The sequence below is a fragment of the Phocoena phocoena genome, chromosome 2 (genome assembly GCF_963924675.1).
Source record: "Phocoena phocoena chromosome 2, mPhoPho1.1, whole genome shotgun sequence".
In the NCBI taxonomy this organism is placed as follows: Eukaryota; Metazoa; Chordata; class Mammalia; order Artiodactyla; family Phocoenidae; genus Phocoena; species Phocoena phocoena.
In genome coordinates, this window is record NC_089220.1 from 121,962,664 (window position 1) to 121,986,013 (window position 23,350).

The window sequence follows — 23,350 nt, forward strand, 5'->3', positions numbered from 1 at the left end:
GAGTGAGCGAGCGAGCGAGCGTGTGTGCCTGTGTGTGTGTGTGTGTCTGTGTGCGTACGGCCAGAATAATGAGTCGCACTAATTCATAGAATTCCATTTTGGCCATCACACACGGCTCCCTTTTCTCTTGAAGGCCACTTTGAAAAATCCCGTTTTCATAAGTCATTTACTTCCCCTAGGAGGGCAGCCCTTCTAAAAATATTCCCCATTTCTTACACCTCGGAAGCAAATTATTTATGTTAAAGCAGCTTCGTTATCCCTGGCCCCACTGGGCCAGCTTGGAAATGGAGGTGACTTCAAGAAAGCCACCACTGTCAACGGCAAAGTCCTCGGAGGGGTCTGTTCCCGACGAGGCAAGGCGAGGCTTTCCACCGGACCTGCAGGGCCAAGAGAACATTCGCAGGTCGACAAGGAGAAGTTCTGTTCTGTCTTTCCACAAATATTTAGGTACCAGGCACGGTGCTAGACCGTGAACAGTTAACAGACATACGGGTCCTCAATCACATCTCAGTGAGGAGAGATAGTTGCTTGATGAATACACATGTTAATAAGATATGTTGAGAGCATGAGGGTGAACTGGGGGGCGGGGCATGCCTCTGGAGGGTGTACTTGACATTGTACGGGGTGGGGTCGGTGTCATCAAAGCAGACATGTATGTGGTCTGTCTTCCTTGTAGTACAGTTACCCCGTGTTCGCATGATGTCTGTGGCTTCAAGTAAGGTCGAGTTGCCCTGAGGGCAGGAGGAGGGCACTTAGGACGAGGCTGTCAAGCATTTGAGCATTTCCTCCGGTTTCAGGGCCGAGAAACCTGCCGGCTGGGCGATGGGGAGGTGTGGCCGGGAAGATGATCTAGTTTTGCCGTGGGGTTCCAACCTGGGTTATGGGTGCTTAAGCCCACCACTTCCCACGTTGGGCATACACATGGGTCCACGGAACACGATTTGGCCTAGTTGGCGAGAATTGGCATTTGGGCCAAATTTCGTTAGGCCCTTGAATGGTGCCAGGCTGCATCTTGCCTGTACCCATCTGCAGGCCGGTTTCAGCCCGCCCATAGGAGTTTCCCTTGCTTCCGGAAGATGTGCTGTTAGCTGGCAGGATGTCCATGTCCACACACATGTGACACCCACGGCCGGTAGGCAGGTCTCATCTAGGTTCGTGCTTTGGTCAGAGGCATGGCTGTGGGAGAGTGGGAGTCTGTGGCCTATTTCTACAGCTCCTGGGGGTCACAGTTCTCATAAGTCTCTTGCAGCTCACAGGAGCCTTTCTTTTTCTGTTGGGAGTCCAACCAGGGTGTTGTGTATAAACTCTGGTATTTACTGTTGGAGGCCTCTGCAGAGGGCCACAGGGACACACAGAGAGCAAGACGCGTTTTCAGAGGCACACGCAGGAACCCACAATCGCGTCCTCGTGCGCAGTCGCAGTCACACACGCCCACGCGCGTGAATACACATATACAGCGTCTCACACACTGGCCACTGTACGTGCCTAACTTCCTGCAGACATGCTGTGAGACACAAATCAGTACTCGGTAAGAGATATAGGTCCTTGGGAAGCAGGTTCAGAGCAGAAACCCAGGTAAATATTCGCATGGATCATGTTCCCTGAGGACCTCGGTCCACTTCTGAAACCTCTGTTATTTCTGTCCACTTCTCAGGTGTAGTAGCTCGGCAAGGCTGGCTGTCAGCAAGAAGAAGATGACCTTCGCATACTCTGATGACTGGATGTGCTAAGAAAACTGGAAAAAGTGAGGCGAGTGCATGTTGCTGATCATGGCCGTGGATAACTCAGGACGGTAGGCATTCACTCACCCTAAGATGTGCCATTCTATATTAGGTTTTCCTCAGATGGGCCCAATGGCTGCAAGAGTGGATTGATTGTTGCTTTTGCTGAGTGGCCTGAGGACTGTGGATTCCCCAGGCTGTTGGAGTACTCCAGGGTAATGGCTCCTGTGCAGAGCCCGCGGCAGCCCCGGTTATGTTCTACAGCTTCCCAGCAGAGCTTGCATCGATGACGACACCCTTGTATGCATTCCTTGGAAAATCTGAACAAAATGAGTGAGAACACTCTACCGTCTCCTCATCGAAACTGAGGTCCAGCACGTTTCCTCTCTCGGGGGTAGGGCACAGTTAGGTGTGAGGGCCATCGTCCCCTCCTGACATGATGCAAACACCACCCAGGTCTCCAGCTTTGGAGGGGTTTCTATCTGAGAGTGGACCGTGTCTGCACATAAACTGGGTCGTCTATGAATCCCAGGTCCCTGCTGAAAGGCCGATGAGGGAATTTGAGGGGGCAGGCTCAACTGCTGATCTTCAGAGTGGGAGTGTGGACTGGGGTAGGCCCATTGAGCTTGCAGCTTGGGAGGTGTGTTTTGGCCAGTGTCACGGTTTGTGCGTGCTGCTTTGGGGGTTAATTCTGGAAGCCAAAATGAGAAAGCTTCCCTGGTTGGAGCATGGAACCTCTGGCCAGGCCTGTGGCCCTCCCTGTCATTGCGTTTGGCGCATTGAGGTTCTTGGGTGCCTGGTGGGTCTGGAGCAGTCGGTGGGGCTGGCTGGGGTTGGACATTGGCAGAAGGGGGCTGATGGATTAGGCCTCAGGGGTGCCCATGTCAGCTCATCTACTGCAGCTTCTGGCACAGTGTTTGCACTAAGTGGGTCATCGTGGAGTGGGGTTAGGAACGAGTGCTGCATTTAAGCCTGCGTGGTGACTGTTGGCCTGGAGAGGAAGGTAAGACATTATGAGGACATGTCCTGTGTGATGTCGTGGGATGGGCTGTCATCATTGTGTTGCAGATGCTGGCCACGGCTTCCCAAGCATGTGTCCTGTTCGTGGTGGGCTGGCATCGGCTGCGTATGAAGGGGATGGCTTTGGCAGTTCATGAGGATTCGGTGAGGTAGGTAACATGTGATGAGTTGAGATTCCGTTGCTGGAGGGATGACTCCCAAAGGGTGTCTTGCGGGACCTAGAGAAGATAGACATGCTGAGGCGTGTGTGCCCCTCTTCTTGAGGATAGGTGAGTTATGCGAACATGCCCTTTGGCCGCTTTGTCCCTTGTTTGGGAATGTGCAAGTGAAAGTTTTTCTCCTGGAGGGCATGACGCGGCCGGCCCGTGTGTCATGCAGGCCTTTCGAACAGCCAGAAGTTTACGCGGGGCAGAGATGGGGACACTGTTGCTATGCTAGGTGCGCTGCCATGGACAGGCACTATGCCCTTTCAGAGTTACAGGTCCCCTCGCGTGGCAGAGGTCTTCTGTTGGAAGTCTGTCTGTGGTCCTCGGGGACAGTGCTTTTGATCTCTGCAAGGTCCTTAGTAGTGTCGCTGTGGCAGTGGAGAAGTGCCATAATGCATGGGGTGGGGTAGGCGTCATCAAAGCAGACATGTATGTGGCCTGTCTTCCTTGGTGTACAGTGACCCCATGTTCGCATGATGTCTGTGGCTTCAGGTAAGGTCGAGTTGCCCTGAGGGCAGGAGGAGGGCACTTAGGACGAGGCTCTCAAAAATTTGAGCGTTTCCTCCAGGTTCAGGGCTGAGAAACCTGCCGGCTGGGCGCTGGCGAGACATGGCCGGGAAGATGGTCTAGTTTCTGCTGTGGGGTTCCAACCTGGATTATGGTTGCTTAATCCTACCACTTCCCGTGGTGGGCATACCCACGGGTCCACAGAACGTGATTTGTCCTATTTGGCGAGAATTGGCTTTTGGGCCAAATATCGTTAGCCCCTTGAGTGGTGCCAGGCTGCATCTTGCCTGTAGCCATCTTCAGGTTGGTTTCAGTCCACCCATAGGAGTTTCCCTTGCTTCCGGAAGCACTGGGAGTGGCCCAAGTGCACATCAGATGTGCTGTTAGCTGGCAGGATGTCCATGTCCACACTCATGTGACACCCACGGCCGGTAGGCAGGTCTCATCTAGGTTCGTCCTTTGGTCAGAAGGCATGGCTATGCGAGAGCGGGAGTCTGTGGCCTATTTCTACAGCTCCTGGGGGTCACAGTTCTCATAAGTCTCCTGCAGCTCACAGGGGTCTTTCTTTTTCTGTTGGGAGTCCAACCAGGGTGTTGTGTATAATCTCTGGTATTAACTATTGGAGGCCTCTGCAGAGGGCCACAGGGACACACAGAGAGCAAGACGCGTTTTCAGAGGCACACGCAGGAACCCACAATCGCGTCCTCGTGCGCAGTCGCAGTCACACACGCCCACGCGCGTGAATACACACATACAGCGTCTCACACACTGGCCATTGTACATGCCTAACGTCCTGCAGACATGCTGTGAGTCACAAAACAATAATCGGTGAGGGATAGAGGTCCTTGGGAAGCAGGTTCAGAGCAGAAGCCCAGGTAAACATTCGCATGGATCATGTTCCCTGAGGACCTCGGTCCACTTCTGAAGCCTCTGTTATTTCCGTCCACTTCTCAGGTGTATTTGCTCGGCAAGGCTGGCTGTCGACAAAAAGAAGACCTTCACGTACTCTGATGCCTGGATGAGCTAAGGAAAACTGAAAAAAGTGAGGCGGGCGCATACTGCTGAGCATGGCCTTGGATTACTCAGGACGGTAGGCATTCACTCACCCTAAGATGTGCCATGCCACATTAGGTTTTCCTCAGATGGGCCCAAAGGCTGCAAGAGTGGATTGATGTTTGCTTTTGCTGAGTGGTCTGAGGACTGTGGATTCCCCAGGCTGTTGGAGTACTCCAGGGTAATGTCTCCTCTGCAGAGCCGCATGGCCTGCCTGGTTATGTTCTGCAGCTTCCCAGCATGTATTCAGATCGATGATGACACCCTTGTATGCATTCCATGGAAAATCTGAACAAAATGAGTGAGAACACTCTACAGTCTCCTTATCGAAACTGAGGTCCAGCACGTTTCCTCTCTCGGGGTTAGGGCACAGTGAGGAGTGAGGGTCATCATCCCCTCCTGACATACATGCAAATACCACCCAGTACTCCAGCATTGGAGAGGTTTCTGTCTGAGGGTGGACCGTGTCTGCACATAAACTGGGTCGTCTATGAATCCCAGGTCCCTGCTGAAAGGCCGATGAGGGAATGGGAGGGGGCAGGCTCACCTCCTGATGTTCAGAGTCAGAGTGTGGGCTGAGGTAGGTGCAGTGAGCTTGCAGCTTGGGAGGTATGTTTTGGCCAGTGTCATGGTTTTTTTGTGCCGCTTTGGGTGTTTTTTCTGGAAGCCAAAATGAGAAAGCTTCCCTGGTTGGAGCCCGGAGACTCAGGCCAGGCCTGTGGCCCTCCCTGTTTTTGCGTTTGTCATGGTGAAGTTCTTGAGTGCCCAGTGGGGCTGGAGCAGTGGGTGTGTGGGGGCTGACGTTGGGCATCGGCGCAAGGGGGCTGATGGATTAGGCCTCGGTGTTGCGCTTGTCAGCTCCTGTATTGCAATTCCTGGCACAGTGTTTTCCCCCCGTGGGTCATCGTGGAGTGGGGTGAGATCCGAGTGTTGCATTTAAGCCTGCGTCGTGGCTGATGGTCTGGACAGGAAGGTAAGGCATGATAAGGACAGGTCCTACGTGATGTTGTGGCATGGGCTGTCATCATTGGGTTGCAGGCTCTGGCCTCGGCTTCTCAAGGATTTGTCATGTATGTGATGGGCTGGCATCACCTGCCTATGGAGAGGATGGCTTTGGCGGTTCACGTGGATGCGATGAGGTAGGTAACCTGTGTAGACTTGTGATCCCGTTGCCGGAGAAATGATTCCCAAAGGGTGTCTTGCGTAAGCTAGAAAAGATCGATATGCTGAGGAGTATGTGCTGGCCTGCTCGGGGTAGGTGAGGTATGCTAACATGCCCTTTGGCCACTTTGTTCCCTAGTTTGGGAGTGTGCAAAGCGAAAGTGTTTTTCCCGGAAGGCGTGACGCAGCCGGCCCATGAGGTACGGATGCCTGTCTAACAGCCAGAGGTTTATCCGAAGCAGTCCGTTGGCATGGTAGAGATGGGCGCACTGTTGTGATACCAGGTGCGCTGACCTTGACAGCCACTTTTCCCTTACTGGCTTCCAGGTCTCCTCGTGTGGCAGAGGTCTTCCATTGGAAGTTTGTCTGTGGTCCTCGCGGACAGTGCTTTTCTCTGTGAGGTCCTCAGAAGTTTTGCTGTGGCAGTGGAGAAGTGCCAGGATGTATGGTGTGGGTTCGGCGTCATCAAAGCAGAAATGCTTGTGGTCTGTCTTCCCTGGTGTACAGTGTCCCCGTATTCGCATGTTATCTCTGGCTTCTAGTAGGGTCCAGTCGCCATGTGGGCAGGAGGAGGGCAGTGAGGACAAGGTTGCCGAGTGTTTGAGTGTTTCCTCGGGATTCAGGGCGCTGAATCCTGCCAGAGGGGAGCTGGCCGAGATGTGGCCGGAGAGGTGGCCTAGTTTTAACCGTGGGGTTTGAACCTGGGTCATGGTTACTGAAGACCACCTCTTGCCATGGTGGGCATTCCAACGGGTCCACGGAAAGTGATTTGGCCTAGTTGGCGAGAAGTCGCACTTGGGCTGAAGTCCATTAGACCCTTGAGAGGTACCGGGTTGCATCTTGTCTGCAGCCAGCAGCAGGTCATTGTCAACGCCATCCATCGGAGGTTCCCTTGCTTCCAAAAGCGCTGGGAGTGACCCCAGGTGCACATCTGATGTGCTAATAGCTAGCAAGGTCTCTAGGTCCATGTAGATGTGACACTCACGGCTGGGAGGCAGGTCTCCTCGACACTTTGTGCTTTGGTTAGAAGGCATGGCTGAGGGATAGCGGGAGTCGGTTGCCTATTTCAACAGCCTCTGGTGGTCAAAGTTAGCATATGGCCTCTTGAAGCTGGCAGGGGTATTTCTCCATTCAGTGGGGTGGTCCAAAGTCAGGGGATTGTGTATAACCTGCGACATTTACTATTCAGTGTCACTGCAGAGGGCCTCAAGGACACACAAAGACCAAGACGGGGATTCAGAGTTCCACACAGAAACCCACAAGCACATCATCGTGCGTAGTCATAGTCACACACGCGCACACGCAGGAACACACACATACACCCTCACACACAAAGGCCAACGTACATGCCTAAGTTCCTGCAGTCATGCTGTCAGACATACTTTCAGTTCTTGGTAAGGGACAGAGGTCCTTGTGAAGCAGGTTCAGGGCTCCAGCCCAGGTATATGTTAGTATAAATCATGTTCCCTAAGGACGCCCGTTCACTTCTGAATCCTGCATGATTTCTGTCCACATCTCAGGGGCAGCTGCTTGGCAAGGCTGGCCGTCAGCAAAGACAAGAGGACGTTTGTGTGGGCTGACGACTGGAGGTGCCGAGGAGAACTGGAAAAAGTGAGGCGGTCCCACGTTTCCGAGCGTAGACGTGGTTAACACAGGAAGGTAGGCGTTCAGCCACACTAAAATGTGCCTTTGGATATTAGGTGTTCCTCAGGCGGGCCCAGTGGCTTCAAGAGTAGATTGACTGTTGCTCTTGCAGAGTCGCCTGGGGGCTGTGGATTCCCCAGGGTTTTGGAGTACTACGAGGTCATGGCTCTTCTGCAGACCCGCATGGCATGCCCGGTTGTGTTCTGCAGCGTCCCAGCATGTGCTTGTTTCGATGATGACACCCCTGTATGCATTCCTTGGAAAATCTGAACAAAATGAGTGAGAACACTCTACCGTCTCCTCATCGAGTCTGAGGTCCAGCAGGTTTCCTCTCACGGGCGTACGGACAGTGAGGAGCGAGGTAGGTAACCTGCGTAGAGTTGTGATCCCATTGCCGGAGGAATGACGCCCAAAGGGTGTCTTGCAGGACGTAGAGAAGATAGACATGCTGAGGTGTCTGTGCCGCTCTCCTTGAGGATAGGTGAGTTATGCGAACATGCCCTTTGGCCACTTTGTTCCCTTGTTTGGAAATGTGCAAAGGGAAAAGTTTTTCTCCCAGAAGGCATGATGCGGCCGGCCTGTGAGGCACGCAGACCTTTCGAACAACCAGCGATTTATCTGGAGCAGTCTGTTGGTGGAACAGTGACGTGGGCACTGTTGGCGATGCCAGGTGCTCTGCCGTGGACAGGCACTGAGCCCTTTGAAGCTTCCAGGTCCCCTTGGGTGGCAGAGGTCTTCCGTTGGCAATCTGTCTGTGGTTCTCGGGGACAGTGCCTTTGATCTCTGCGAGGTTATCGGTAGCACCGCGGTGGCAGTGGAGAAGTGCCAGGATCCGTGGGGTAGGGTCCGTGTCATCAAAGCATACATGCTTACCGTCTGTCATCCCTGGTGTACAGTGTCCTGCTGTGTGCATGATGTCTGTGGCTTCCAGTAGGGTCGAGTTTCCCCGTGGGCAGGAGGAGGCACAGAGGACGAGGCTGGGAAGGATTTGTGCGTTTCCTCGGGGTTCAGGGCCGCCAACACTGCTGTCTGGGTGCTGGCGAAACACGGCAGGGATGGTAGCCTAGTTTCGGCTGTGGGGTCCGAACTTGGGTCATGGTTGCTGAAGCCCACCACTTCCTGTGGTGAGCATTCCTACGGTTCCACGGAAAGTGATTTGGCCTAGTTGGCGAGAATTGGCACATAGGCCGAATTTCGTTGGCCCCTTGAGTGGTGCCGGGCTGCATCTTGCCTGTAGCCTGCTACAGGTCTGGGTTGGCGTGACCAGCGGAGGTCCTCTTGCCTCTGGGAGTGCTGGAATTGGCCCCAAGTGCACATCAGATGTGCTACTAGCTGGCAGGATCTCCGGGTCCACGTATATGTACCACCCACGGCCGGGAGGCAAGTCTGGTTAGGTCTTTGTGCTTTGGTCAGAAGGCTTGGCTGTGGGAGAGTGGGAATCCGTGGTCTACTTCAACAACCTCCGGGTTTCAGAGTTCACATTCAGCCTCTAGAAGCTTGAAGGGGTCTTTCTCTATTCAGGGAGGGCGGTGTCCAAAGCCAGCGCGCTGTGTATAAACTGTGGTTTTACGGTTCGGTGTCTCTGCAGAGGGCCTCAGGGACACACGGAGACCATGATGCGGATTCAGAGGAACACAGAGAATCCCGGAAGCGTGTCCTCGTGAGCAGTGACAGTCACACATGTGCACACGCGTGAACACACATATAGACCCTCTCACATACCGGGCAACGTACGTGCCTAACATTCTGCAGTCGTGCTGTCAGACAAACATTGAGTTCTCAGTAAGGCTGGAGGTCCTTGGGAAGCAGGGTCCGGGCTCGAGCCCAGGTTAACATTCACATGAATCACGTTCTCTGCAGACCCCGGTCCAATTCCGAAGCCTGCGTGATTTCTGTCCACTTCTCAGGTGCAGTTGCTGGGCAGGGGTAGCTGTCAGGAAAGGCAAGAAGAGTTTCGCGTTGTGTGATGACTGGAGGTGCTAAGGAGAACTGGAAAAGTGAGGTGGGGGCAGGTTGCTAAGCATGGTCCTGGATGACTCAGGAAGGTAGGCGTTCACCCACCCTAAGATGTGCCACTGGATATTAGGTTTTCCTCAGACGGGCCCAGTGTCTTCAAGAGTAGATTGACTGTTGCTCTTGCAGAGTGGCCTGAGGGCTGTGGATTCCCCAGGGTTTTGGAGTACTACGAGGTCATGGCTGCTCTGGAGACCTGCATGGCATGTGCGGTTGTGTTGTGCAGCGTCCCAGCACGTGCTTGGATCGATGATGACACCCTTGTATGCATTCCTTGGAAAATCTGAACAAAATGAGTGAGAACACTCTACCGTCTCCTCATCGAGTCTGAGGTCCAGCACGTTTCTTCTCTCGGGCATAGGGGACAGTGAGGAGCGGGGTAGGTAACCTGCGTAGAGCTGTGATCCCATTGCCGGAGGCATGACGCCCAAAGGGTGTCTTGCAGGACGTAGAGAAAATAGATATGCTGATGTGTCTGTGCCGCTCTCCTGGAGGATAGGTGAGTTATGCGTACATGCCCTTTGGGCACTTTGTTACCTTGTTTGGGAATGTGCAAAGCTAAAATTGTTTTTCCCACAGGGCATGATGTGTCCGGCCCGTGAGGCTCGCAGGACTTTTTTTTTTTTTTTTTTTTAAACATCTTTATTAGGGTATAATTGCTTTACAGTGGTGTGTTAGTTTCTGCTTTATAACAAAGTGAATCAGCTATACATATACATATGTTCCCATATGTCTTTCCTCTTGCGTCTCCCTCCCTCCCACTCTCCCCATCCCACCCCTCCAGGCTGTCACAAAGCCCCGAGCTAATATCCCTGTGCCTTGCGGCTGCTTCCCCCTAGCTATCTACTTTACTACGTTTGTTAGTGTGTATATGTCCATGACTCTCTCTCGCCCTGTCTAAACTCACCCTTCCCCCTCCCCATATCCTCAAGTCCGTTCTCCAGTAGGTCTGCGTCTTTATTCCTGTCTTACCCCTAGGTTCTTCATGACATTTATTCCCCTTAAATTCCATATATATGTGTCAGCATAATGGTATTTGTCTTTTTCTTTCTGACTCACTTCACTCTGTATGACAGACTCTAGGTCTATCCATCTCATTACAAATAGCTCAACTTCATTTCTTTTTAAGGCTGAGTAATATTCCATTGTGTATATGTGCCACATCTTCTTTATCCATTCGTCCGATGATGGGCACTTAGGTTGTTTCCATCTCCGGGCTATTGTAAATAGAGCTGCAATGAACATTTTGGTACATGACTCTTTTTGAATTTTGGTTTTCTCAGGGTATATGCCCAGTAGTGGGATTGCTGGGTCATATGGTAATTCTATTTGTAGTTTTCTAAGGAACCTCCATACTGTTCTCCACAGTGGCTGAACCAATTCACATTCCCACCAGCAGTGCAAGAGTGTCCCCTTCTCTCCACACCCTCTCCCGCATTTATTGTTTCTAGATTTTTTGATGATGGCCATTCTGACTGGTGTGAGATGATATCTCATTGTAGTTTTGATTTGCATTTCTCTAATGATTAATGATGTTGAGCATTCTTTCATGTGTTTGTTGGCATTCTGTATATCTTCTTTGGAGAAATGTCTATTTAGGTCTTCTGCCCATTTTTGGATGGGGTTTTTTGTTTTTTTGTTATTGAGCTGCATGAGCTGCTTGTAAATTTTGGAGATGAATCCTTTGTCAGTTGCTTCATTTGCAAATGTTTTCTCCCATTCTGAGGGTTGTCTTTTGGTCTTGATTATGGTTTCCTTTGCTGTGCAAAAGCTTTGAAGTTTCTATAGGTCCCATTTGTTTATTTTTGTTTTTATTTCCATTACTCTAGGAGGTGGGTCAGAAAGGATCTTGCTGTGATTTATGTCATAGAGTGTTCTGCCTATGTTTTCCTCTAAGAGTTTGATAGTTTCTGGCCTTACATTTAGGTCTTTAATCCATTTTGAGCTTATTTTTGTGTATGGTGTTAGGGAGTGATCTAATCTCATACTTTTACATGTACCTGTCCAGTTTTCCCAGCACCATTTATTGAAGAGGCTGTCCTTTCTCCACTGCACATTCCTGCCTCCTTTATCAAAGATAAGGTGTCCATATGTGCGTGGGTTTATCTCTGGGCTTTCTATCCTGTTCCACTGATCTATCTTTCTGTTTTTGTGCCAGTACCATACTGTCTTGATTACTGTTGCTTTGTAGTATAGTCTGAAGTCAGGGAGCCTGATCCCTCTAGCTCCTTTTTTCGTTCTCAAGATTGCTTTGGCTATTCGGGGTCTTTTGTGTTTCCATACAAATTGCGAAATTTTTTGTTCTAGTTCTGTGAAAAATGCCAGTGGTAGTTTGATAGGGATTGCATTGAATCTGTAGATTGCTTTGGGTAGTAGAGTCATTTTCACAATGTTGATTCTTCCCATCCAAGAACATGGTATATCTCTCCATGTATTTGTATCATCTCTAATTTCTTTCATCAGTGTCTTATAATTTTCTGCATACAGGTCTTTCGTCTCCTTAGGTAGGTTTATTCCTAGATATTTTATTCTTTTTGTTGCAATGGTAAATGGGAGTGTTTTCTTGATTTCACTTTCAGATTTTTCATCATTAGTATATAGGAATGCCAGAGATTTCTGTGCATTAATTTTGTATCCTGCTACTTTAGCAAATTCATTGATTAGCTCTAGTAGTTTCCTGGTAGCATCTTTAGGATTCTCTACGTATAGTATCATGTCATCTGCAAACAGTGACAGCTTTACTTCTTCTTTTCCGATTTGGATTCCTTTTATATCCTTTTCTTCTCTGATTGCTGTGGCTAAAACTTCCAAAACTATGTTGAATAAGAGTGGTGAGAGTGGGCAACCTTGTCTTGTTCCTGATCTTAGTGGAAATGCTTTCAGTTTTTCACCATTGAGGATGATGTTTGCTGTGGGCTTGTCATATATGGCCTTTATTATGTTGAGGAAAGTTCCCTCTATGCCTACTTTCTGGAGGGTTTTTATCATAAATGGGTGTTGAATTTTGTCGAAGGCTTTCTCTGCATCTATTGAGATGATCATATGGTTTTTCTCCTTCAATTTGTTAATATGGTTTATCACATGGATAGATTTGCGTATATTGAAGAATCCTTGCATTCCTGGAATAAACCCCACTTGATCATGGTGTATGATCCTTTTAATGTGCTGTTGGATTCTGTTTGCTAGTATTTTGCTGAGGATTTTTGCATCTATGTTCATCAGTGATATTGGCCTGTAGTTTTCTTTCTTTGTGACATCCTTGTCTGGTTTTGGTATCAAGGTGATGGTGGCCTCGTAGAAGGAATTTGGGAGTGTTCCTCCCTCTGCTATGTTTTGGAAGAGTTCGAGAAGGATAGGTGTTAGCTCTTCTCTAAACGTTTGATAGAATTCACCTGTGAAGCCATCTGGTCCTGGGCTTTTGTTTGTTGGAAGATTTTTAATCACAGTTTCAATTTCAGTACTTGTGATTGGTCTGTTCATATTTTCCATTTCTTCCTGATTCAGTCTTGGCAGGTTGTGCATTTCTAAGAATTTGTCCATTTCTTCCAGATTGTCCATTTTATTGGCATAGAGTTGCTTGTAGTAATCTCTCATGATTTTTTTAATTTCTGCAGTGCCAGTTGTTACATCTCCTTTTTCATTTCTAATTCTATTGATTTGAGTCTTCTCCTTTTTTTTCTTGATGAGTCTGGCTAGTGGTTTATCAATTTTGTTTATCTTCTCAAAGAACCAGCTTTTCGTTTTATTGATCTTTGCTATTGTTTCCTTCATTTCTTTTTCATTTATTTCTGATCTGATTTTTATGATTTCTTTCCTTCTGCTAGCTTTGGGGTTTTTTTGTTCTTCTTTCTCTAATTGCTTGAGGTGCAAGGTTAGGTTGTTTATTCGAGATGTTTCCTGCTTCTTAAGGTGGGCTTGTATTTCTATAAACTTCCCCCTTAGAACTGCTTTTGCTGCATCCCATAGGTTTTGGGTCATTGTGTCTCCATTGTCATTTGTTTCTAGGTATTTTTTTATTTCCTCTTTGATTTCTTCAGTGATCACTTCATTATTAAGTAGTGTATTGTTTAGCCTCCATGTGTTTGTATTTTTTACAGATCTTTTCCTGTAATTGATATCTAGTCTCATGGCGTGGTGGTCAGAAAAGATACTTGATACAATTTCAGTTTTCTTAAATTTACCAAGGCTTGATTTGTGACCCAAGATATGATCTATCCTGGAGAATGTTCCATGAGCACTTGAGAAAAATGTGTATTGTGTTGTTTTTGGATGGAGTGTCCTATAAATATCAATTAAGTCCATCTTGTGTAATGTATCATTTAAAGCTTGTGTTTCTTTATTTATTTTCATTTTGGATGATCTGTCCATGGGTGAAAGTGGGGTGTTAAAGTCCCCTACTATGAATGTGTTACTGTCGATCTCCCCTTCTATGGCTGTTAGTATTTGCCTTATGTATTGAGGTGCTCCTATGTTGGGTGCATAAATATTTACAATTGTTATATCTTCTTCTTGGATCGATCCCTTGATCATTATGTAGTGTCCTTCTTTGTCCCTTTTAATAGTCCTTATTTTAAAGTCTATTTTGTCTGATATGGGAATTGCTACTCCAGCTTTCTTTTGGTTTCCATTTGCATGGAATATCTTTTTCCATCCCCTTACTTTCAGTCTGTATGTGTCTCTAGGTCTGAAGTGGGTCTCTTGTAGACAGCATATATAAGGGTCTTGTTTTTGTATCCATTCAGCCAATCTGTGTCTTTTGGTGGGAGCATTTAGTCCATTTACATTTAAGGTAATTATCGATATGTATGTTCCTATTCCCATTTTCTATATTGTTTTGGGTTCGTTATTATAGGTCGTTTCCTTCTCTTGTGTTTCTTGTCTAGAGAAGTTCCTTTAGCATTTGTTGTAAAGCTGGTTTGGTGGTGCTGAACTCTCTCAGCTTTTGCTTGTCTGTAAAGGTTTTAATTTCTCCATCAAATCTGAATGAGATCCTTGCTGGGTAGAGTAGTCTTGGTTGCAGGTTTTTCTCCTTCATCACTTTTAGTATGTCCTGCCACTCCCTTCTGGCTTGTAGGGTTTCTGCTGAGAGATCAGCTGTTAACCTTATGGGGATTCCCTTGTGTGTTATTTGTTGTTTTTCCCTTGCTGCTTTTAATATGCTTTCTTTGTATTTAATTTTTGACAGTTTGATTAATATGTGTCTTGGCGTATTTCTCCTTGTATTTATCCTGTATGGGACTCTCTGTGCTTCCTGGACTTGATTAACTATTTCCTTTCCCATATTAGGGAAGTTTTCAACTATAATCTCTTCAAATATTTTCTCAGTCCCTTTCTTTTTTTCTTCTTCTTCTGGAACCCCTATAATTCGAATGTTGGTGCGTTTAATGTTGTCCCAGAGGTCTCTGAGACTGTCCTCAGTTCTTTTCATTCTTTTTTCTTTATTCTGCTCTGCAGTAGTTATTTCCACTACTTTATCTTCCAGGTCACTTATCCGTTCTTCTGCCTCAGTTATTCTGCTATTGATCCTATCTAGAGTACTTTTAATTTCATTTATTGCGTTGTTCATCGTTGCTTGTTTCATCTTTATGTCTTCTAGGTCCTTGTTAACTGTTTCTTGCATTTTGTCCATTCTACTTCCAAGATTTTGGATCATCCTTACTATCATTATTCTGAATTCTTTTTCAGGTAGATTGCCTATTTCCTCTTCATTTGTTAGGTCTGGTGGGTTTTTATCTTGCTCCTTCATCTGCTGTGTGTTTTTCTGTCTTCTCATTTTGCTTATCTTACTGTGTTTGGGGTCTCCTTTTTGCAGGCTGCACGTTCGTAGTTCCCGTTGTTTTTGATGTCTGTCTCCAGTGGCTAAGGTTGTTTCAGTGGGTTGTGTAGGCTTCCTGGTGAAGGGGACTAGTGCCTGTGTTGTGCTGGATGAGGCTGGATCTTGTCTCTCTAGTGGGCAGGTTCACGTCTGGTGGTGTGTTTTGGGGTGTCTGTGGCCTTATTATGATTTTAGGCAGCCTCTCTGCTAATGGGTGGGGTTGTGTTCCTGTTTTGCTAGTTGTTTGGCATAGGTTGTCCAGCACTGTGGCTTGCTGGTCGTTGAGTGAAGCTGGGTGCTGGTGTTAAGATGGAGGTCTCTGGGAGATTTCCGCCATTTAATATTATGTGGAGCTGGGAGGTCTCTTGTTGACCAGTGTCCTGAAGTTGGCTCTCCTACCTCAGAGGCAGAGCCCTGACTCCTGGGCTGGAGCACCAAGAGCCTTTCATCCACACGGCTCAGAATAAAAGGGAGACAAAGTAGAGAGAATTAGTTGAAGTATGAGGAAAGAAAGAAGGAAAGGAGGAAAGGAAGGAAGGAAGAAAGAAGCAAAGAAGGAAAGAAAGGAGGGAGGGAGGGAGGGAGGAAGGAAGGAAGGAAGGAGGGAAAGAAGGAGAAAATGTAGAGAGAATTAGTAGAAGTATGAGGAAAGAAAGAAGGAAAGGAGGAAAGGAAGGAAGGAAGAAAGAAGCAAAGAAGGAAAGAAAGGAGGGAGGGAGGGAGGGAGGAAGGAAGGAAGGGAGGAGGGAAAGAAGGAGAAAATGTAGAGAGAATTAGTAGAAGTATGAGGAAAGAAAGAAGGAAAGGAAGAAAGGAAGGAAGGAAGAAAGAAGCAAAGAAGGAAAGAAAGGAGGGAGGGAGGGAGGGAGGGAGGAAGGGAGGAAGGAGGGAAAGAAGGAAAAAAGAAAGAAAGAAGATACAGTAAAAATAAAATAAAGTATAATATAGTTATTGAATTAAAAAATATTTAGAAAAAAAAAAGGGCCGGATAGAACCTTAGGACAAATGTTGGAAGCAAAGCTACACAGAGAAAATCTTACACAGAAGCATACACATACACGTTCAGAAAAAGAGGTAAAGGGGGAAAAATCATAAATCTTGCTCTCAGAGACCACCTCCTCAATTTGGGGTGATTCGTTGTCTAAAGGAGGGAAGGAAGGAAGGAAAGAAAGAAAGAACGAAGGTAAAGTATAATAAAGTTATTACAATTAAAATTAATTATTAAGAAAAAAAAATTTTTCTTAAAAAACCATGGATGGATAGAGCCCTAGGACAAATGGTGGAAGCAAGAGTATACAGACAAGATCTCACACAGAAGCATACATGTACACATTCACAAAAAGAGGAAAAGGGAAAAAAATCACAGATCTCGCTCCTAAATTCCACCTCTTCAATTTGGGATCACTCCCTGTCTATTCAGGTATTCCACAGATGCAGGGTATATGAAGTTGATTGTGGAGCTTTAATCCGCTGCTTCTGTGGCTGCTGGGAGAGATTTCCCTTTCTCTTCTTTGTTCTCACAGCTCACAGGGGCTCAGCTTTGGATTTGGCCCTGCCTCTGCGTGTAGGTCGCTGGAGGGCGTCTGTTTTTTGCTCAGACAGTATGGGGTTAAAGAAGCCGCTGATTCGGGGGCTCTGGCGCACTCAGGCCGGGGGGGAGGGAGGGGCACTGCCTGCGGGGCGGGCCTGCGGCGGCAGAGGCCAGCGTGACGTTGCTCCAGCCTGAGACCCGCTGTGCGTACTCCCGGGGAAGTTGTCCCTGTATCCCGGGAACCTGGCAGTGGCGGGCTGCACAGGCTCCGTGGAAGAGGGGTGTGGAGAGTGACCTGTGCTCGCACACAGGCCCCTTGGTGGCGGCAGCAGCAGCCTTAGCGTCTCCCGCCCGTCTCTGGGATCCGCGCTTTTAGCCGCGGCTCGCGCCCGTCTCTGGGGTTCGCGCTTTTAGCCGCGGCTCGCGCCCGTCTCTGGAGTTCCTTTAAGCAGCGCTCTTAAACCCCTCTCCTCGCGCACCAGGAAACAAAGAGGGAAGAAAAAGTCTCTTGCCTCTTCGGCAGGTGCAGGCTTTTCCCCGAACTCCCTCCCGGCTAGCCGTGGTGCACTAACCCCTTCAGGCTATGTTCAAGCCGCCAATCCCAGTCCTCTCCCTGCGCTCCGTCCAAAACCGAAACCCGAGCCTCAGCTCGCAGCCCCGCCCGCCCCGGCGGGTGAGCAGACAAGCCTCTCGGGTTGGTGAGTGCCGGTCGGCACCGATCGTCTGTGCAGGAATCTCCCCGCTTTGCCCTCCACACCCGTCGCTGTGCACCACTCCGCGGTCCCGAAGCTCCCCCCTCCGCCTCCCGCAGTCTCCGCCCGCGGAGGGGCTTCCTAGTGTGTGGAAACTTTTCCTCCTTTACAGCTCCCTCCCACTGGTGCAGGTGCCGTCCTTATTCTTTTTTCTCTGTTTTTTCTTTTTTTCTTTTGCCCTACCCAGGTACGTGGGGAGTTTCTGGCCTTTTGGGAGCTCTGAGGTCTTCTGCCAGCCTTCAGTAGGTGTTCTGTAGGAGTTGTTCCACGTGTAGATGTATTTCTGTTGTATCCGTGGGGAGGAAGGCGATCTCCGCGTCTTACTCTTCTGCCATCTTCCCACAAAACCTCGCAGGAATTTCAAAGAGCCAGAGATTTATCTGGAGAAGTCTGTTGGTGGAACAGCAACGCGGACACTGTTGCGATGCCGGGTACGCTGCCGCAGACAGGCACTGTGCCCTTTGAAGTGTCCAGGTCCCCTTGAGTGGCAGAGGTCTTCCGTTGGCAATCTGTTTTTGGTTCTCGGGGACAGTGCCTTTGGTCTCTGTGAGGTCCTCGGTAGTGTCACTGTGGCAGTGGAGAAGTGCCAGGATCCGTGGGGTAGGGTCAGTGTCATCAAAGCAGGCATGTTACAATCTCTCACCCCTGGTGTACAGTGTCCCCCTTTTTGCACGGTATCTGTGGCTTCTAATAGGGTTGAGTTGCCCCGTGGGCAGGAGGAGGCCACGGAGGACGGGGCTGGCCAGGATTTGTGCGTTTCCTCAGGGTTCAGGGCCGCCAACCCTGCTGGGTGGGTGCTGACAAAACATGGCAGGGATGGTAGCCTAGTTTCGGCTGTGGGTTCTGAACAAGAGTTATGGTTGCTGAAGCCCACCAATTCCTGTGGTGGGCATTCCTATGGGTCCACAGAAAGTGATTTGGCCTAGTTGGCCAGAATTGGCACATAGGCCGAATTTCGTTAGCCCCTTGAGTGGTGCCGGGCTGCATCTTGCCTGGAGCCTGCTGCAGGTCAGAGTCGGCCCAACCAGCAGAGGTTGTCTTGCCTCCGGGAGTGCTGGAAGTGGCCCCAATTGCACATCAGACATGCTACTAGCTGGCAGCTTCTCCGGGTCCACGTATATGTCACACCCACGGCCGGGAGGCAAGCCTGGTTAGGTCTTTGTGCTTTGATCACAAGGCTAGGCTGTGGGAGAGCGGGAATCCGTGGCCTACTTCAACAGCCTCCGGGTTTCAGAGTTCGCATTCAGCCTCTTGAAGCTTGAAGGGGTCTTTCTCCATTCAGGGGTGTCTGTGTCCAATGCCAGCATTCTGTGTATAAACTGTGGCTTTTACGCTTCGGTGTTTCTGCAGAGGGCCTCAGGGACACACGGAGACCAAGATGCAGTTTGAGCGGAACACAAAGAAGCCCAGAAGCACGTCCTCGTGAGCAGTGACAGTCACACCCACGCACACGCGTGAACACACACATAGACCCTCTCACATGCCGGGCAACGTACGTTCCTAACATCCTGCAGTCGTGCTGTCAGACAAACATTAAGTTCTCAGTAAGGGTAGAGGTCCTTGGTAAGCAGGGTCTGGGCTCAAGCCCAGGTAAACATTGGCATGAATCACGTTCTCTGAGGACCCCGGTCCAATTCTGATGACTGCGTGATTTATGTCCACTTCTCAGGTGCAGTTCCTGGGGAGGGGTGGCCGTCAGGAAAGGCAAGAAGACGTTCACGTTGTCTGATGACTGGAGGTGCTAAGGAGAACTGGAAAAGTGAGGTGGGGGCCGGTTGCTAAGCATGGTCCTGGATGACTCAGGAAGGTAGGCGTTCACCCACCCTAAGATGTGCCACTGAATATTAGGTTTTCCTCAGACGGGCCCAGTGGCTTCAAGAGTAGATTGACTGTTACTCTTGCAGAGTGGCCTGAGGGCTGTGGATTCCCCAGGGTTTTGGAGTACTACGAGGTCATGGCTCCTCTGGAGACCCGCATGGCATGCGTGGTTGTGTTGTGCAGCGTCCCAGCACGTGCTTGGATCGATGATGACACCCTTTTATGCATTCCTTGGAAAATCTGAACAAAATGAGTGAGAACACTCTACCGTCTCCTCATCGAGTCTGAGGTCCAGCACGTTTCCTCTGTCGGGGGTAAGGCACAGTTAGGAGTAAGGGCCATCGTCCCCTCCTGACATGCATGCAAATACCACCCAGGGCTCCAGCATTGGAGGGGTTCCTGTCTGAGGGTGGTCCGTGTCTGCGCATAAACTGGGTCGTCTATGAATCCCAGGTCCCAGTTGAAAGGCCGTTGAGGGAATGTGAGGGGGCAGTCTCACCTGCTGATCTTCAGAGTCGGAGTGTGGGCTGAGGTAGGTTCAGTGAGCTTGCAGCTTGGGAGGTATGTTTTGGCCAGTGTCACGGTTTGTGCGTGCTGCTTTGGGGGTTAATTCTGGAAGCCAAAATGAGAAAGCTTCCCTGGTTGGAGCCCGGAGACTCAGGCCAGGCCTGTGGCCCTCCCTGTTTTTGCATTTGTCATGGTGAAGTTCTTGAGTGCCCAGTGGGGCTGGAGCAGTGGGTGTGTGGGGGCTGACGTTGGGCATCGGCGCAAGGGGGCTGATGGATTAGGCCTCGGTGTTGCGCTTGTCAGCTCCTGTATTGGAATTCCTGGCACAGGGTTTTCCCCCCGTGGGTCATCATGGAGTGGGGTGAGATCCGAGTGTTGCATTTAAGCCTGCGTCGTGGCTGATGGTCTGGACAGGAAGGTAAGGCATGGAAAGGACAGGTCCTACGTGATGTTGTGGCATGGGCTGTCATCATTGGGTTGCAGGCTCTGGCCTCGGCTTCTCAAGGATTTGTCATGTACTTGATGGGCTGGCATCACCTGCCTATGGAGAGGATGGCTTTGGCGGTTCACGTGGATGCGATGAGGTAGGTAACCTGTGTAGACTTGTGATCCCGTTGCTGGAGAAATGATTCCCAAAGGGTGTCTTGCATAAGCTAGAAAAGATCGATATGCTGAGGAGTGTGTGCCGGCCTCATTGGGGTAGGTGAGTTATGCAAACATGCCCTTTGGCCACTTTGTTCCCTAGTTTGGGAATGTGCAAAGCGAAAGTGTTTTTCCCGGAAGGCGTGACGCGGCCGGCCCATGAGGTCCGGATGCCTATCTAACAGCCAGAGGTTTATCCGAAGCAGTCCGTTGGCATGGTAGAGATGGGCGCACTGTTGTGATGCCAGGTGTGCTGACCTTGACAGCCACTGTGCCCTTACTGGCTTCCAGGTCCCCTCTCATGGCAGAGGTCTTCCGTTGGAAGTTTGTGGTCCTCGGGGACAGTGCCTTTGATCTCTGTGAGGTCCTCGGTAGTATCGCTGTGGCAGTGGAGAAGTGCCAGAATGCATGGTGTGGGTTTGGCATCATCAAAGCAGACATGCTTGCGGTTTGTCTTCCCTGGTGTATAGTGTCCCCGTGTTCGCATGTTATCTGTGGCTTCCAGTAGGGTCGAGTTGCCGTGTGGGCAGGAGGAGGGCAGTGAGGACAAGGTTGCTCAGTGTTTGAGCGTTTCCTCGGGATTCAGGGCTCTGAATCCTGTCGAGGGGGAGCTGGCCGAGACGTGGCTGGAAAGGTGGCCTAGTTTCTGCTGTGGGGTTTGAACCTGGGTCGTGGTTGCTGAAGACCACCTCTTGCCGTGGTGGGCTTTCCAACAGGTCCACAGAAAGTGATTTGGCCTAGTTGGTGAGAAGTCACACTTGGGCTGAAGTCCTTTAGACCCCTGAGAGGTGCCGGGTTGCATCTTGCCTATAGCCAGCTGCAGGTCATTGTCAACGCCATCCATGGGAAGTTCCCTTGCTTCCAAAAGCGCTGGGAGTGACCCCAAGTGCACATCAGATGTGTTAGTAGCTAGCAGGGTCTCTAGGTCCACGTAGATGTGACACTCACGGCTGGGAGGCAGATCTCCTCGAGTCTTTGTGCTTTGGTCAGAAGGCATGGCTGTGGGATAGCGGGAGTCCGTGGCCTATTACAACAGCCTCTGGGGGTCAAAGTTCTCATGTGGCTTCTTGAAGCTGGTAGGGATGTTTCTCCATTCAGTGGGGTGGTCCAAAGCCAGGGTACTGTGTATAACCTGTGACTTTTACTATTCAGTGTCACTGCAGAGGGCCTCAAGGACACACAAAGACCAGGACGGGGATGCAGAGGCTGACACAGAAACCCACAAGCGCATCATCATGCGTAGTCATAGTCACGCACGTGCACACGCAGGAACACACGCATACACCCTCACACACAACGGCCAACGTACATGCCTAACTTCCTGCAGTCATGCTGTCAGACACACTTTCAGTTCTTGGTAAGGGATAGAGGTCCTTGTGAAGCAGGTTCAGGGCTCCAGCCCAGGTAAATGTTCGCATAAATCATGTTCTCTAAGGACCCAGGTTCACTTCTGAATCCTGCGTGATTTCCGTCCACATCTCAGGTGCAGTTTCTTGGCAAGGCTGGCCGTCAGCAAAGACAAGAGGACGTTTGCGTGGGCTGACGACTGGAGGTGCTGAGGAGAACTGGAAGAAGTGAGGCGGGCCCACGTTTCCGAGCGTGGACGTGGATATTTCAGGATGGTAGGTATTCAACCACCACAACATGTGTCATTGGATATTAGGTTTTCTTCTGACGGCCCCAGTGGCTGCAAGAGTAGATTGACTGTTGCTCTTGCAGAGTGGCCTGAGGGCTGCGGATTGCCCAGGGTTTTGGAGTACTAGGAGGTCATGGCTCCTCTGCAGACCCGCATGGCATGCCCGGTTGTGTTGTGCAGCGTCCCAGCACGTGCTTGGATCGATGATGACACCCTGGTATGCATTCCTTGGAAAATCTGAACAAAATGAGTGAGAACACTCTACCGTCTCCTCATCGAATCTGAGGTCCAGCACGTTTCCTCTCTCGGGTGTTTCAGACAGTGAGGAGTGAGGGCCAGCGTCCCCTGCTGACATGCATGCAAACACCACTCAGGGCTCCAGAATTGGAGGTGCTACTGTCTGAGGTTCGACTGTGTCTGCCCGTAAGCTGGATCATGTATGAATATCAGGTCGCTGCTAGAAGACCGTTAAGGGAATGCGAGTGGGAAGGCTCTCATGATGGTCTTCAGAGTTGGATTGTGTGCCGGTGTAGGCCCAGTGAGCTTGCAGCTTGGAAAGGTGTGCTTTGGCCGGGATCACGCTTTGTGCACGCTGCTTCGGTGGTTAATTCTGGAAGCCAAAATGTGCAAGCTTCCCTGATTGGAGCATGGAGCCTCATGCCAGGCCTGTGTGGCCCTCCCTGTCTTGAGTTTGGCGTGTTGAGGTTCTTGAGTGCCCGGTGGGGCTGGAGCAGTGGGTGGGTGTGGGCTGGAGTTGGACGTTGGCGGAAGGGGGCTGATGGATTAGGCCTCAGTGGTGCCCATGTCAGCTCATCTACTGCAGCTTCTGGCACAGTGTTTGCACTAAGTGGGTCATCGTGGAGTGGGGTTAGGAAGGAGTGCTGCATTTAAGCCTGCGTGGTGACTGCTGGCCTGGAGAGGAAGGTGAGGTATTATGAGGACATGTCCTGTTTGATGTCGTGGGATGGGCTGTCATCATTGGGTTGCAGATGCTGGCCATGGCTTCCCAAGCATGTGTCCTGTTTGTGGTGGGCTGGCATCAGATGCCTATGAAGGGGATGGCTTTGGCATCTCATGAGGATTCGGTGAGGTAGGTAACCTGTGATGAGTTGAGATTCCGTTGCTGGAGGGATGATTCCCAAAGGGTGTCTTGCGGGACCTAGAGAAGATGGACATGCTGAGGCATTTGTGCTGGCCTCCTTGGAGGAAGGTGAGTTATGCGAACATGCCCTCTGGCCGCTTTGTCCCATGTTTGGGAATGTGCAAAGTGAAAGTTTTTCTCCCGGAGGGCATGATGCGGCCGGCCCGTGTGTCATGCAGGCCT

At 50.0% G+C, this 23,350-nt stretch overlaps 6 non-coding genes across 6 annotated transcripts; all 6 read left to right on the plus strand.

Moving 5' to 3' along the window:
• The first annotated feature begins 2,001 nt into the window (after nucleotides 1–2,001).
• Nucleotides 2,002–2,094, plus strand: LOC136119578 (small nucleolar RNA SNORD116). The gene has a single exon (XR_010655561.1). It is a non-coding gene; the product is annotated as a small nucleolar RNA SNORD116 (small nucleolar RNA).
• A 2,661-nt stretch (nucleotides 2,095–4,755) lies between these two features.
• Nucleotides 4,756–4,848, plus strand: LOC136119592 (small nucleolar RNA SNORD116). The gene has a single exon (XR_010655573.1). It is a non-coding gene; the product is annotated as a small nucleolar RNA SNORD116 (small nucleolar RNA).
• Nucleotides 4,849–7,538: 2,690 nt separating this feature from the next.
• LOC136119599 (small nucleolar RNA SNORD116) lies at nucleotides 7,539–7,631 on the plus strand. The gene has a single exon (XR_010655579.1). It is a non-coding gene; the product is annotated as a small nucleolar RNA SNORD116 (small nucleolar RNA).
• A 1,937-nt stretch (nucleotides 7,632–9,568) lies between these two features.
• Nucleotides 9,569–9,661, plus strand: LOC136119566 (small nucleolar RNA SNORD116). Its single transcript, XR_010655550.1, has one exon. It is a non-coding gene; the product is annotated as a small nucleolar RNA SNORD116 (small nucleolar RNA).
• A 9,780-nt stretch (nucleotides 9,662–19,441) lies between these two features.
• On the plus strand, nucleotides 19,442–19,534 carry LOC136119563 (small nucleolar RNA SNORD116). Its single transcript, XR_010655547.1, has one exon. It is a non-coding gene; the product is annotated as a small nucleolar RNA SNORD116 (small nucleolar RNA).
• Nucleotides 19,535–22,223: 2,689 nt separating this feature from the next.
• On the plus strand, nucleotides 22,224–22,316 carry LOC136119557 (small nucleolar RNA SNORD116). The gene has a single exon (XR_010655541.1). It is a non-coding gene; the product is annotated as a small nucleolar RNA SNORD116 (small nucleolar RNA).
• The last annotated feature ends 1,034 nt before the right edge of the window (nucleotides 22,317–23,350 follow it).